This window comes from Pelobates fuscus, chromosome 5, assembly GCF_036172605.1.
Source record: "Pelobates fuscus isolate aPelFus1 chromosome 5, aPelFus1.pri, whole genome shotgun sequence".
In the NCBI taxonomy this organism is placed as follows: domain Eukaryota; kingdom Metazoa; phylum Chordata; class Amphibia; order Anura; family Pelobatidae; genus Pelobates; species Pelobates fuscus.
The window spans coordinates 129,547,026-129,561,200 of NC_086321.1; the positions used below are offsets into that span (position 1 = coordinate 129,547,026).

Sequence of the window (14,175 nt, forward strand, 5' to 3'; positions counted from 1 at the left end):
AGGGAGGCAAGCGACGGCACTGCTGCCCAGGGTCTAGAGCAAGAATTTATTTTGTAGTGTAGGCTTCGATAACGCACCAGTGGGGACTGGGATATGCCCTCTGGTTCAAAGGGGGGCAAGGGAGAAATCAAAACCCAAGTAGAGAGATCTGCTGTCTCGCCAGCCTTGGCAATGTCTGCAGACTGCAGAGTAGTCTAGCTAAGGCAGTGCCCACCAGGTATGGTCAAATGTAGGTCAGACCCTTGGCAGAGTGTACCACAGAAGATACAACTCTGCTATTGCTGAAACTAAAACTTCCTCCTCTTTTGAGTAATTTGCTTATTTAGAAGTTTTCTCTGCCGGAGCTCCAGTCACATGCATCTGTCCCAGTCGACTGTCAGGCATGTCCCCCTCACTACTTATCAATTTTACAGCAGAGGTACTACTATTAATGAGGCTCTTTAAGCACCAAAAAAGCTTTAGCTCGAACGGGGACTGCAACCACCATGATCACGTTCGCTTTTAGAACTCATTATGGTGGTAGGAATCTGCATGTACAGTATTTCTACTTGAAGAAGAAGTGAGACTGAACACACATGATCAATACAACAAAACTGCTACATTAGGGGGCGGGGCCGGGCCGCCAAGCAGCATGGCAGCAGAACACGGAGGCTCCGAGCTTAAGCCCTAAAAAACGGCATAAAACTTGCTAAAAACCTGCCCCAGGACCGGATTACATGCTGCAATACAATGGGGCACTACCCGAACACCCATATGATACCAGATTACGGCCAAAAATTCACGGGGAGCACCGAAACTGATGAACCCGGCCTACACACCTGCATAAGCCTGCTTGAGGGCAGCTGCAGACAGAGAACAGATGCCTGATTGCCTGACCGGAAGAAAAAGCACACCAGCTATGTGGATGCTGGTGGAGATTTACACGGGTGAGAGCAGCGGCCCCGCTCCGCCCCCCCCCCCCCGGCCGGTGGGGGTAATCCCGGCCTCATGGAGGATGCAAGCCCTGGGACGGACGCAGCCGCCCGGGGTACACGCTGGCCTCCTGTACAGGCAATGACTGCCTAACCGCGGCCGCCTGCTATCTCGACCCGAAGTCAAGGGACGATTATTGCCTGTGCTACAGGATCAACACACACCCTGGACTTAATGGCCTACAACAGCCCTGTCGTACCCTCAGAAGCTGTCTCGTGGATGAAGGAGACGCACCAGGAAGGACTGGCATGGGCGACTCGCGCTGGCCCCGGCAGGACCAGGTACCGGACGGATCAACCAGGCCGTGGCCTCGACCGCGGGAGAGGTGGGTGCCCGGGCATCAAGGTCTGGGGTGCCCGGGAAGCCTAGTCCCTGGCGCCGCGAGCCCGGTGGGGCGGGATTGTGCCGACCCCCTCGACGGACCGGTGGTCGTGGGGGGCGGATGCCGGCTCCAAGTATGTGGCCGGCGTCGGGTGAGACACAGGGACACACACCTCAAGGGAACCACGCAGAGCTGGGGAGGTGCAGGGAGCAGCCGGCCGGAGGGTTTTTGAGGTGGGGCCCAACGAACAGCCTCAGCTCCTGAGTGCCCACGGAACTGTGGGGGACCCGACCGGTGAGCGGTGATCGGACTGGGGGTGAGGGAAGGAGGCCTGGCACCCCGGGGACAGTGTGGGGGTAGCACCATGGGAGGCCTTCCCAGATGGACATGGGAATTCACACAGCGGCCCTGCGGATCGCAGCCCTGCATTTGCAAGCTACGTTTATTTCTTACTTATTTTATTTTTAAGTTTCCACATTTTGCATATAATATGTTATGCTAGTTGGTATATGTGGTATAAAGGCGACCCTCTTGATACGGCGATCCAATCGACTGATAGCTCGCATGTGTATTATCAAAGTTGCAGTTATATCGTGTGTCTTTGTACATGCCTTGGCGGTGTGGGCTGACTTGGTGGAGGAGAGCCGGCATCGCATTGGCAGAGTGGGTAGTTTAGTCCATAGTGCCCATAGGGGCCATAAGTTGATACTGTTCACTAATGTATATTTAATGGCTGACTGCTGCATAATGGTTTGGTCTTTACGCTTTTTTAAATTCACGATTGATGCGAACATTTTCTCACTCTGTCATTTAGTCACAGTTTAAGCTGCTTAGAAACCGGCAGTAAGTGCATATTTGTATGGCTTAGAATGGCAAAAATTACACTAACAGTTTAGTCACGCAGCCTTATAAGTCACTGCTACATTGACATACTTGAGTGACTCTCAGCATTAGCCCCAGAACGCATACGTCATCTATGGTCACTTATTGAAATGGCCAGACAACTGCAATGTACAACGTACACCATTACGCCGCATCCTAATTATAGATATACCTATGCCCACTGCGGCGTATATCGGAACACTAACAGCTCTGATGATATTGCACTCAATCTGCGACATGGTTATTCGTTTAACTGGCCGCTGCCATAATGCTTATAGATAGGATCATACACTACATTGTGACACCTGCCTTTTCTAATACTGTTTTTATATATGATTACCGTACTGCACGCTGTATTAAACTCTCAGAAATGCTTGTTCATTCTGATTTATATGCCTCTGCGCAGGCAATTACATACTACATATATCGCTTTAAATTGTGCCTGCTCATGTTCTTTTGCGCAACCAATAAAAATATTCAAAAAAAAAAAAAAACTGCTACATTAAGCTAAAGTTGTTTTGGTGCTTACAGTGTCCCTTTAACATGCACAGTTGCAACATTAGTTCAAAGTACTTCTACTGTATACAAGAAACACAGAAAGCTATAGGGAGTGGAGGATGGTTTATAGAGACAAGTAGGTCTTAGCCAATCCTGAATGAAAAAAAAAGTAATTTTTCAGACATACATGTGCTTTTGTATAGTTTTGTACATTTTTGTACACAAAACGTGTACATTTTTATTGCAAGAATATGTATATAAAAAAATGAATTATATGTGTATGTATATATATATATTTTTTTTTTTTCATAACAGAAGTACACCCACACGCCCTGCCCCTAGAGAAAGAACGCTGTGCATACCTCCAGTCTGCAAATTATTCTGCAAATTATTATTTAAAAACCATAAAGCACAGTTTACACACATACATGTAATAATGTTAAAGTGGAACAGTCACTTCAGAGCAGGCTTCTCCTTTCCTCATCTCAATAAACACTATTTCCTGAAGTAAATAATGAAATGGATTTTAGCAACAAAAAAAAAAAAAAAAAAAACCTTTCCTACCTAGGCTGCACTTTTAACCACACCGGTGTGGTTGGGCATCTAATGGAATAGTGCTGTTCGTTCGCGCGCCATTTCTTCCAACAGTGCAATGCATACTACTGAAAAAAACTGTTTAATATAAATACTTTGCCAGGTTTTGAAGAATTAATCATTTTTAAAAAGCACAACATATAATCGAACATTTAGTTAGCCATTAGGTTTTGACACAATTTCTGACATGATATTAAATGTAGTTTAACTTTGGAGTAACTGTGCAGCACTTCACAGTATGTAAGCAAAATGAAGATGGGTCAAGACTAATCCGATTAATTAAAACTATATGTGCTACAGACTTTGTTGAGGCGTTTAATGCAAAGCAGGCAAAGCTTGATTTTAAGACATATTCTCCATTAGCTCATTCACAGGTCTCAAACAACAAGAAAAGCCACACCAGCAAATCGCTTCCAGTCAGCAATAAAAGTTGACAAATACAAGTTCTACCTGTATTGAGGCTTTTGACTCGCCCCACGACGAAATAGTATTATAAAAAGCAATAGAAAGGATTTTAATGTAAGTCTTTGTCTGCAGCTACCCAGCATAATGGGGAAAAAGTTAAGAAACACAGCTTATGGACCTCTATGTAAATTGTAAAATGAAAATATGGAGTAATTGCACATTTCAGGCCAAAATAATCAAGCTTAAAATATTATTGCCAAGTTTTAGAAGATCTAAAATTTTCTATTTTGTTCTAAAATTTGTAATCCCTTAAGCTTTTCCCAGTTTAGTGATGCACTCCATTTGTTTCACATACTTGTTTGATTTTGAAACAGTGTTAGCAGTTTACAAAATTGATCTTTACAGAGTTATTCACTAAAGGAACACTGTAGCCACCATAACCACTTAAACAGATTGAACTTCTTATGGTACCTGGAGTCAGTTGGTGCTTGGGTCGTGATTGGCTGAGAGCACTTCGCTGACGCTCTTAACATACCACTACTCCAAGCACTCGTTTAGCTCTCCGTCACCATTTCATCATGGGGACACCACGAATAGCGAGTGTCGGCAGAGCACCATCAGACAATCACTGACCCAATCCATTTTATGAATCTGTAAGGTGTGAGACGGAAGCATAGCTCAGCTATAGAGTAACTGGAGGCTGGGCTGCCAGGGATCCACAGTAGTAAATAAACCGTTTAGTAGTGGTATAAGACCTGGGGACCCAGGAACCCAAAGCAATATAAATCACTTCAATCTGTTGAAGTGGTCATGGTGCCTACATTTAAAAAGTGTAAAGAACTAGCTAGTGTTCCAAAGGAATAGCTCTAACACTGACATCTGCCAGCCTACTTAAAGGGTTACTCCAACCACAATGACCAGTTCTTCTTCTAAAAGTGGTTACGGTATCAATCTGTATGTGCCACGTTTCTGCTTAAGTGCTGCACACAGAATGCAACGCACGCAACTTATTGTTAAATCTGTGCAAAAATCACATTTGTCGCAAGCGTCTACTCTTGCAGGCAGCTTTGACTATGCTTGCAAGGGCAAGCTTCAAATTCCCTTCCTTCCATTTTATTGAATCAGGCATTTTTCTTTAATTCTTAAAATAAATTGTCCACCTCAGCTCCCTCCTCAGAGCGTGTGCATGCGCTCTGAGCCTGGGAACAGTTCAATTAAATGCTTCCAGGAGAAGCACTTGATGGAACTTTAGAGGAAAGAAGTAATGTCAGATAAGGCTTGGAAGGCAGCGAGTGGAGTTTCGACCCACAGTAGATTCCAGTAATTTTAAGATTTTTTTTTAAATAGTTTTAAATCTATGATTGGGGAATCTATTGAATAATGTCCAATAGGACATTCAACATTACATTGTTTAGGTAAAAAAGGGTTGGAGTAATAATTCAAATGAAATTCAAAACATAAAGGTTACTTAAAATTTAACAAATAGCTATAGAATTGCACCAGACCATGTCACCTCAAAAATACTAAATATTTTGGGGTTTTTTCCCCTCTCTACATACTGCTTCACAGTCAGTTGCCAACACATTCCATTTCTGCCATTACATTCCTTTCTCATTATAAACACACTAAACCAGATGTTTAACCCCTTAAGGACTGAGCCAAAGGTACACATTGTGATCAAAACAAATGTAAACAAAAACTTTAATTTGTGCTATATGTCTGTTCAGGCGTAATTCGCCTCTTTCATATTATGTGCACACAACACTTATTATTTATCATTTTATTCAGGGGAAACAGGGCTTTCATTTAACATCAAATATTTAGGTATGAAACATAATTTAATATGAATAAAATATTTGAAACTGCTATGTTTGCATCCGAAGGGTTAAAGCCTTAGGGACCTGGCACCCAGACCACTTCATTGAGCTGAAGTGGTCTGGGTGACTATAGTGTCCCTTTAAAGTATTTACATATTTATTTTATATATATATATATATATATATATATATATATATATATATATATATAAATATATATAATAATAATTATATATATTTATATATATTTAATCAATATTATTCTACATGCATATTGATAATATATATATATATATAAAATTATATATTAATATTAAAATACACTTAGACAGTGTATGTGTATATATAATTAGATCATATATATCTTGCAAGGACCTTTGCGATCACCTGGCCCAGGAGGGCCAGAACGAGAGCAGGGAGACTCCTTGGGATGCCAGGTGAGTCCCCCTACTGCGATTACCGGCGTGGGATCGCCGGCAACCAGGTAAGTACATAGGACGGCGGGGACGTGCTATGCTGCCCCCAGGCGTTTAGAGCCGGATCCCCATGGACGGCATAGCACGCCCGCCATCCTTAAGGGGTTAAGGACTGAGCCAAATGTACATGTTTTGATCAAAATAAAACGTAAACAAAACTTGGAATTTGACTAGATGTCGTTTCAATCGTAATTCACCTTTCATATTAAGTGCACCCACACTTATTATATATCATTTTATTCAGGAGAAATATGGCTTTCATTTAACATCAAATATGTAGCATTGAAACATAATTTAATATGAATAAAAAATGTGCGAAATTAAGAAATGTGGTTATTTTTTTAGTTCTGCATGACATTTTAACTGTGAATGTCATAATACTGTTTGCTTTTACTGCCCTAATATACACATATTTGTATTCAGCGATGTCTCACGTGTAAAACAGTACCCTCTATGTACAGGTTTATGGTGTTTTGGGAAGCTACAGGGTCAAATATAGCATGTTACATTTTTCAGTTTTTTCCATGGGGGGAGAGGAGGGTGTACTGCACTCAACCAGTAGTTCTTAAAAGGAGGGGGTTGCACTCAATTTACCCTGCCATCTGGGTATGCCTCCCCTATGCCATATAAAGCTATAGTATATTATGTGGTGCCATATAAAGCTATATTATATTATACCATAGATTAAATTAGTATCATTAAAGGGACTCTCCAGTGCCAGGAAAACAAACCGTTTTCCTGGCACTGCAGGTCCCCTCTCCCTCCCACCCCCCATCCCAAGTTGCTGACGGAGTTAAAACCCCTTCAGTGACTTACCTGTATCCAGCTCCGATGTCCCTCGGCGCTGGTTCAGGGTACGCCCACACTCCTCCCCTGCTGACGTCATCCGGCGGGGAGACCTATTGCGCATGCGCGGCAATGTCGCGCAAGCACATTAGACCTCCCCATAGGAAAGCATTGAAAAATGATTTCAATGCTTCCCTATGGGGATTTCAGCGACGCTGGAGGTCCTCACATAGTGGACGAAATGTGTGCTATAAACCCGGAAGTGCAATATTTACAGTTGCAGAGTTAAGGGTAGTGGGAGTTGGCACCAAGACCACTCCAATGGGCAGAAGTGGTCTGGGTGCCTGGAGTGTCCCTTTAAAAGGTATACTAAAGGGTCAGGAACACAAACATGTATTCCAAACCCTATAGTGTTAAAATCTCTATTTAATGCCCTTGCTCCTAAATATAGTAAAGTCTTACCTTTATTCCAGTCTACTGGTGCTGGCTCTGCCCTGATCTGCCTCCTAGGCTGACATTATCAGAAGTGGTGATTTCAGCCAATAAATGTGCCATATCAAGCTATGTTATATTATGCTGTACCATATCAAGCTATATTATATATTGTGCCATATCAAGCTATGTTATATATTGTGCCATATCAAGCTATGTTATATTGTACCATACCAAGCTATATTATATTGTACTGTACCATATATAGCTCTCTTATATTATGTTGTACCATATCAAGCTATAGTACAGGCATAGGCAACCATCGGCACTCCAGCTGTTTTGGACTACACCTGGTGCTTTGCCAACATATGGTTGTAAGAGCATTATGGAGGATGTAGATCACATCTGGAGTGCAGAAGGTTGCCTATGCCTGCTATAGTATATTACGCTGTACCATATTCAGCTATGTTATATTGTGCTGTACCATATCAAGCTATAGTATATTGTGCTGTACCATATCAAGCTATAGTATATTGTGCTGTACTATATCAAGCTATATTATGCTGTACCATATTAAGCTATATTATATATTGTGCCATAACAAGCTGTTATATTGTGCTGTACCATATCCAGCTATAGTATATTATGCTGTACCATATCAAGCTCTATTATATTGTACTGTACCATATCAAGCTATAGTATATTGTACTGTACCAGCTATATTATATTGTCCCATCCCATATTATACTATATTACACTACATTAGGCTTCCTTATGTGCTGCTATGTTACATGTTGTTATAGGATGCTATACTATGTAATATTATGATCCCAGGTTATAAAAGAAGGCTACACTGGGTTATATTATGATATGAGTTATAATAGTACATTATACTATGAGTTATTACAGTACTTTATACTGTTATATGATATGAGTTATAACAGTGCATTATATTATACTGTTATATTATACGAGTTATAACAGTACATAATATTATGTTATATTATATGAGTTATTACAGAACATTATACTAGGTTATATTATGATATGAGTTATAACAGTGCAGGGCTCGAGTCCTGCAGGAACGCATGGGAACGGCGTTCCTGCACTTTTTCCAAAGCAGGAACGCCGTTCCCGTTCCCAGTCCTGCAGGACCGGCCCTGCTACCTGCACACAGGGCCCATCACACGCTGTGTTTCCTCTCCAGCTCTAACTCTCGCGAGACCCGCGGCTGTCAGAGCGTTACCATGGCAACGCTCCGCACAGGCGAGTCTCGCGAGAGTTAGAGCTGGAGAGGGAACACAGCGTGTGATGGGACCTGTGTGCAGCGGCTGGCTCCCCCACCGGACCACCAGGCGATCTCCCCCCTCCCTGACAAGGTAAGAAGCAGGGAGGGGGGAATAAACTAAAAAAAGACACACATAAAGTTTTTTAAAAAAATGCTCCCCTCCCTATCATCCTGCACACACACACACACACACACACATCATCCAACACACACATCATCCAACACACACACACACACATCATCCAGCACACACACACACACACACACACACACACACACACACATCATCCAGCACACACACACACACACATCATCCAGCACACACACACACACATCATCCAGCACACACACACACACACACACACATCATCCAGCACACACACACATCATCCAGCACACACACACACATACATCATCCAGCACACACACACACATACATCATCCAGCACACACACACACACATCATCCAGCACACACACACACACATCATCCAGCACACACACACACACATCATCCAGCACACACACACACACACACACACACACACATCATCCAGCACACACACACACACATCATCCAGCACACACACACACACCATCCAGCACACACACACACACACACACACACATCATCCAGCACACACACACATCATCCAGCACATACACACACACACATCATCCAGCACACACACACACACACATCATCCAGCACACACACACACACACATCATCCAGCACAAACACACACACACATCATCCAGCACACACACACATCATCCAGCACACACACACACACATCATCCAGCACACACACACACACACACACATCATCCAGCACACACACACACATCATCCAGCACACACACACACACACATCATCCAGCACACACACACACACACATCATCCAGCACACACACACACACACACATCATCCAGCGCACACACATCATCCAGCGCACACACATCATCCAGCGCACACACATCATCCAGCGCACACACACACACACACACCATCCAGCACACACACACACACACACACACACATCATCCAGCACACACACACATCATCCAGCACATACACACACACACATCATCCAGCACACACACACACACACATCATCCAGCACACACACACACACACATCATCCAGCACAAACACACACACACATCATCCAGCACACACACACATCATCCAGCACACACACACACACATCATCCAGCACACACACACACACACACACATCATCCAGCACACACACACACATCATCCAGCACACACACACACACACATCATCCAGCACACACACACACACATCATCCAGCACACACACACACACACACACACATCATCCAGCACACACACACATCATCCAGCACACACACACACATACATCATCCAGCACACACACACACATACATCATCCAGCACACACACACACACATCATCCAGCACACACACACACACATCATCCAGCACACACACACACACATCATCCAGCACACACACACACACACACACACACACACATCATCCAGCACACACACACACACATCATCCAGCACACACACACACACCATCCAGCACACACACACACACACACACACACATCATCCAGCACACACACACATCATCCAGCACATACACACACACACATCATCCAGCACACACACACACACACATCATCCAGCACACACACACACACACATCATCCAGCACAAACACACACACACATCATCCAGCACACACACACATCATCCAGCACACACACACACACATCATCCAGCACACACACACACACACACACATCATCCAGCACACACACACACATCATCCAGCACACACACACACACACATCATCCAGCACACACACACACACACATCATCCAGCACACACACACACACACACATCATCCAGCGCACACACATCATCCAGCGCACACACATCATCCAGCGCACACACATCATCCAGCGCACACACACACACACACATCATCCAGCACACACACACATCATCCAGCACACACACACACACACCATCCAACACACACACACATCATCCAGCACACACAAACACACACATCATCCAGCACACACACACACATCATCCAGCACACACAAACACACACATCATCCAGCACACACACACATCATCCAGCACACACACACACACACACATCATCCAGAGCACACACACACACACACATCATCCAGAGCACACACAAACACACATCATCCAGCACACACACACACACATCATCCAGCACACACACACATCATCCAGCACACACACACACACACACATCATCCAGAGCACACACACACACATCACCCAGAGCACACACACACACATCATCCAGAGCACACACACACACATCATCCAGAGCACACACACACACATCATCCAGCACACACACACACACACATCATCCAGCGCGCACACACACACCATCCAGCGCACACACACACATCATCCAGCGCACACACACACACACATAATCCAACACACACACACAAATAATCCAACACACACACACACACCATCCAGCGCGCGCACACACACACACACACATCATCCAGCACACACATCATCCAGGACACACACACTGCATTCATTATACACAATCTGCACTAATTACAAACACACTACATTCATTATACACACTCTGCATTCATTACAAACACACTAGATTCACTATACACACTCTGCATTCCTTATACACACTCTGCACTCACTACAAACACACTACATTCACTATACACACTGCACTCACTACACACACACACACACACTACATTCACTATACACACTTTGCACTCACTGCAAACACACTACATTCATTATACACACTGCACTTACTACACACACTACATTCATTATACACATTATGCATTCACTACAAACACACTACATTAATTATACACACTATGCACTCACTACAAACACACTACATTAATTATACACACTATGCACTCACTACAAACACACTGCATTCATTATACACACTGCACTTACTACACACACTACATTCATTATACACATTATGCACTCACTACATTAATTATACACACTATGCACTCACTACAAACACACTGCATTCACTATACACACTTTGCACTCACTGCAAACACACTACATTCATTATACACACTGCACTTACTACACACACTACATTCATTTACACATTATGCATTCACTACAAACACACTACATTAATTATACACACTATGCACTCACTACAAACACACTACATTAATTATACACACTATGCACTCACTACAAACACACTGCATTCATTATACACACTGCACTTACTACACACACTACATTCATTATACACATTATGCACTCACTACATTAATTATACACACTATGCACTCACTACAAACACACTGCATTCACTATACACACTTTGCACTCACTACAAACACACTACATTCATTATACACACTGCACTTACTACACACACTACATTCATTATACACATTATGCACTCACTACAAACACACTACATTAATTATACACACTATGCACTCACTACAAACACACTGCATTCATTATACACACTCTGCACTCACTACAAACACACTACATTCACTATACACACTTTGCACTCACTGCAAACACACTACATTCATTAAACACACTGCACTTACTACACACACTACATTCATTATACACATTATGCACTCACTACAAACACACTGCACTCACTACAAATACACTACATTCATTATACACAATCTGCACTCACTACAAACGCACTGCATTCATTATACACACACTGCACTCACTACAAACACACTGCATTCATTATACACACACTGCACTCACTACAAACACACTCTGCACTCACTACAAACACACTACATTCATTATACACAATCTGCACTCACTACAAACACACTGCATTCATTATACACACACTGCACTCACAACACAAACACTACATTCATTATACACACTCTGCACTCACTACAAACACTACATTAATTATTCATACTCTGCATTCACTACAAACACACTACATTAATTATACACACACTGCACTATATGCATAGGAGTGTAAAAAATATTTTTTTAAGGGGGAGGGGCGGGAATCTTGGGTGAGTTCCCACACTTTTTTCCCCAGGACTTGACCCCTGTAACAGTGCATTATGTTATGTTATATTATATGTGTTATAACAGTGCATTATGTTATGTTATATTATATGTGTTATAACAGTGCATTATGTTATGTTATATTATATGTGTTATAACAGTGCATTATGTTATGTTATATTATATGTGTTATAACAGTGCATTATGTTATGTTATATTATATGTGTTATAACAGTGCATTATGTTATGTTATATTATATGTGTTATAACAGTGCATTATGTTATGTTATATTATATTATATGAGTTGGCAGCGCCGTGCACACTGCCTGCAGCTCTCCCTCGGTCTCCGGTAACCATACAGCAGGCCTTCCCTCCCAGCTCTACATGTACAGAGCTGCTCTCTTACAATGTGAATTACCGAGCCTGACTCTGGCGGATAACTTACCGTCCTCGCCTGTCCCGCCCACGGCAAACCTACCGCTTCCAGCCGCCGGTCACCGAGCAGCGAGTGCGCGCGCAGCCCACCGCGAGCCAGGGCGCTGGGTTTCCGACAACGAGTCAGGCGCCTGTGGGTGGGCGTGGCTAGTGATCGACGTCACTGGCCGTCGGCCCCGCCCACCGGCTTGGCTGGCAGTGAGGCAGGAGGCCCGCGGCGGTCCTGGCAGGAGGAGGGCGACATGCTGATCCAGACATGGTGTAAAGCAGCTGGTAACGGCTTGTAGCGCTCCTCCTGCCGGGCTGACACCAGGTATAGCAGGGCATGGCCACTGGACCGATATCGCTATACACTAATTAATTATAATGAGCCGCTGCCAGCTTGCAGCATTGATTTTAATCTGAATGTAATGGTAATGTGTGTTTTACATGACCCCCTCGGTGGGGTGGCTGTCCGCCTTGTTTATTCAATGTCACCTTAACCTCAGGAGAGTGTGGGTAAAACCCAAACCAAGGGCTATTTACTAAACCTCTCATTGTAGCGAATTGAAACTCCAAGGGCAAATGTTCGAGAATAATAGCTGATTTAGAAACAGTCTCCAATTCAGCGGTAGGCAGTGCTTGGTTATATTAGCACGATTTGATGGCAGCATGATATTTAGATTTTAATGAACTATCCACCACGGATTTTATTTGCAAAGTACACGTTTGATATGGCCTACATAGTAAATATATATATATATATATCTCTGGAACAAACTTGGGCCATTCGGAGACAAAAACCTAGACCTCATTCACAACATTGATCAACTTCCACTAATTCAATAAGATGGCTTCCAAGTGGCCATGGATGTACAGGTTGTAGGCCCTCTGGATACTACTGAACGCTGGCAATCTTTAACTGCTCTCTCTCTTCTGGCACTGTTCCTGCTGACCTTAAACATGCCACTGTAATACCTATCCTGAAAAAAACATCTCTTGACCCGTCCTCCCCCTCTAACTATCGTCCCATATCCCTGCTCCTTTACTCATCAAAGCTTTTGGAAAGACTTGTCTTTACCCGTGTGTCTCACTTCCTTAATTCCAACTCTCAACTTGACCCTCTTCAGTCTGGCTTCCGCCCTCTCCACTCTACTGAGACCGCTGTTATCAAAGTGACTAATGACC

General features: G+C 43.3%; 1 protein-coding gene across 9 annotated transcripts in view; it reads right to left on the minus strand.

Annotated features, from left to right (window-relative positions):
- Window positions 1-13,142, minus strand: part of CLIP1 (CAP-Gly domain containing linker protein 1) — a 118,857-nt gene extending 105,715 nt beyond the window's left edge. For all 9 annotated transcript variants that reach the window (XM_063454283.1, XM_063454280.1, XM_063454277.1 and 6 more), the window contains exon 1: window positions 13,019-13,142. The gene's annotated coding sequence lies outside the window, so the exon portion shown is untranslated. The remainder of the gene's footprint in view (window positions 1-13,018) is intronic.
- Between the last annotated feature and the right edge of the window lie 1,033 nt (window positions 13,143-14,175).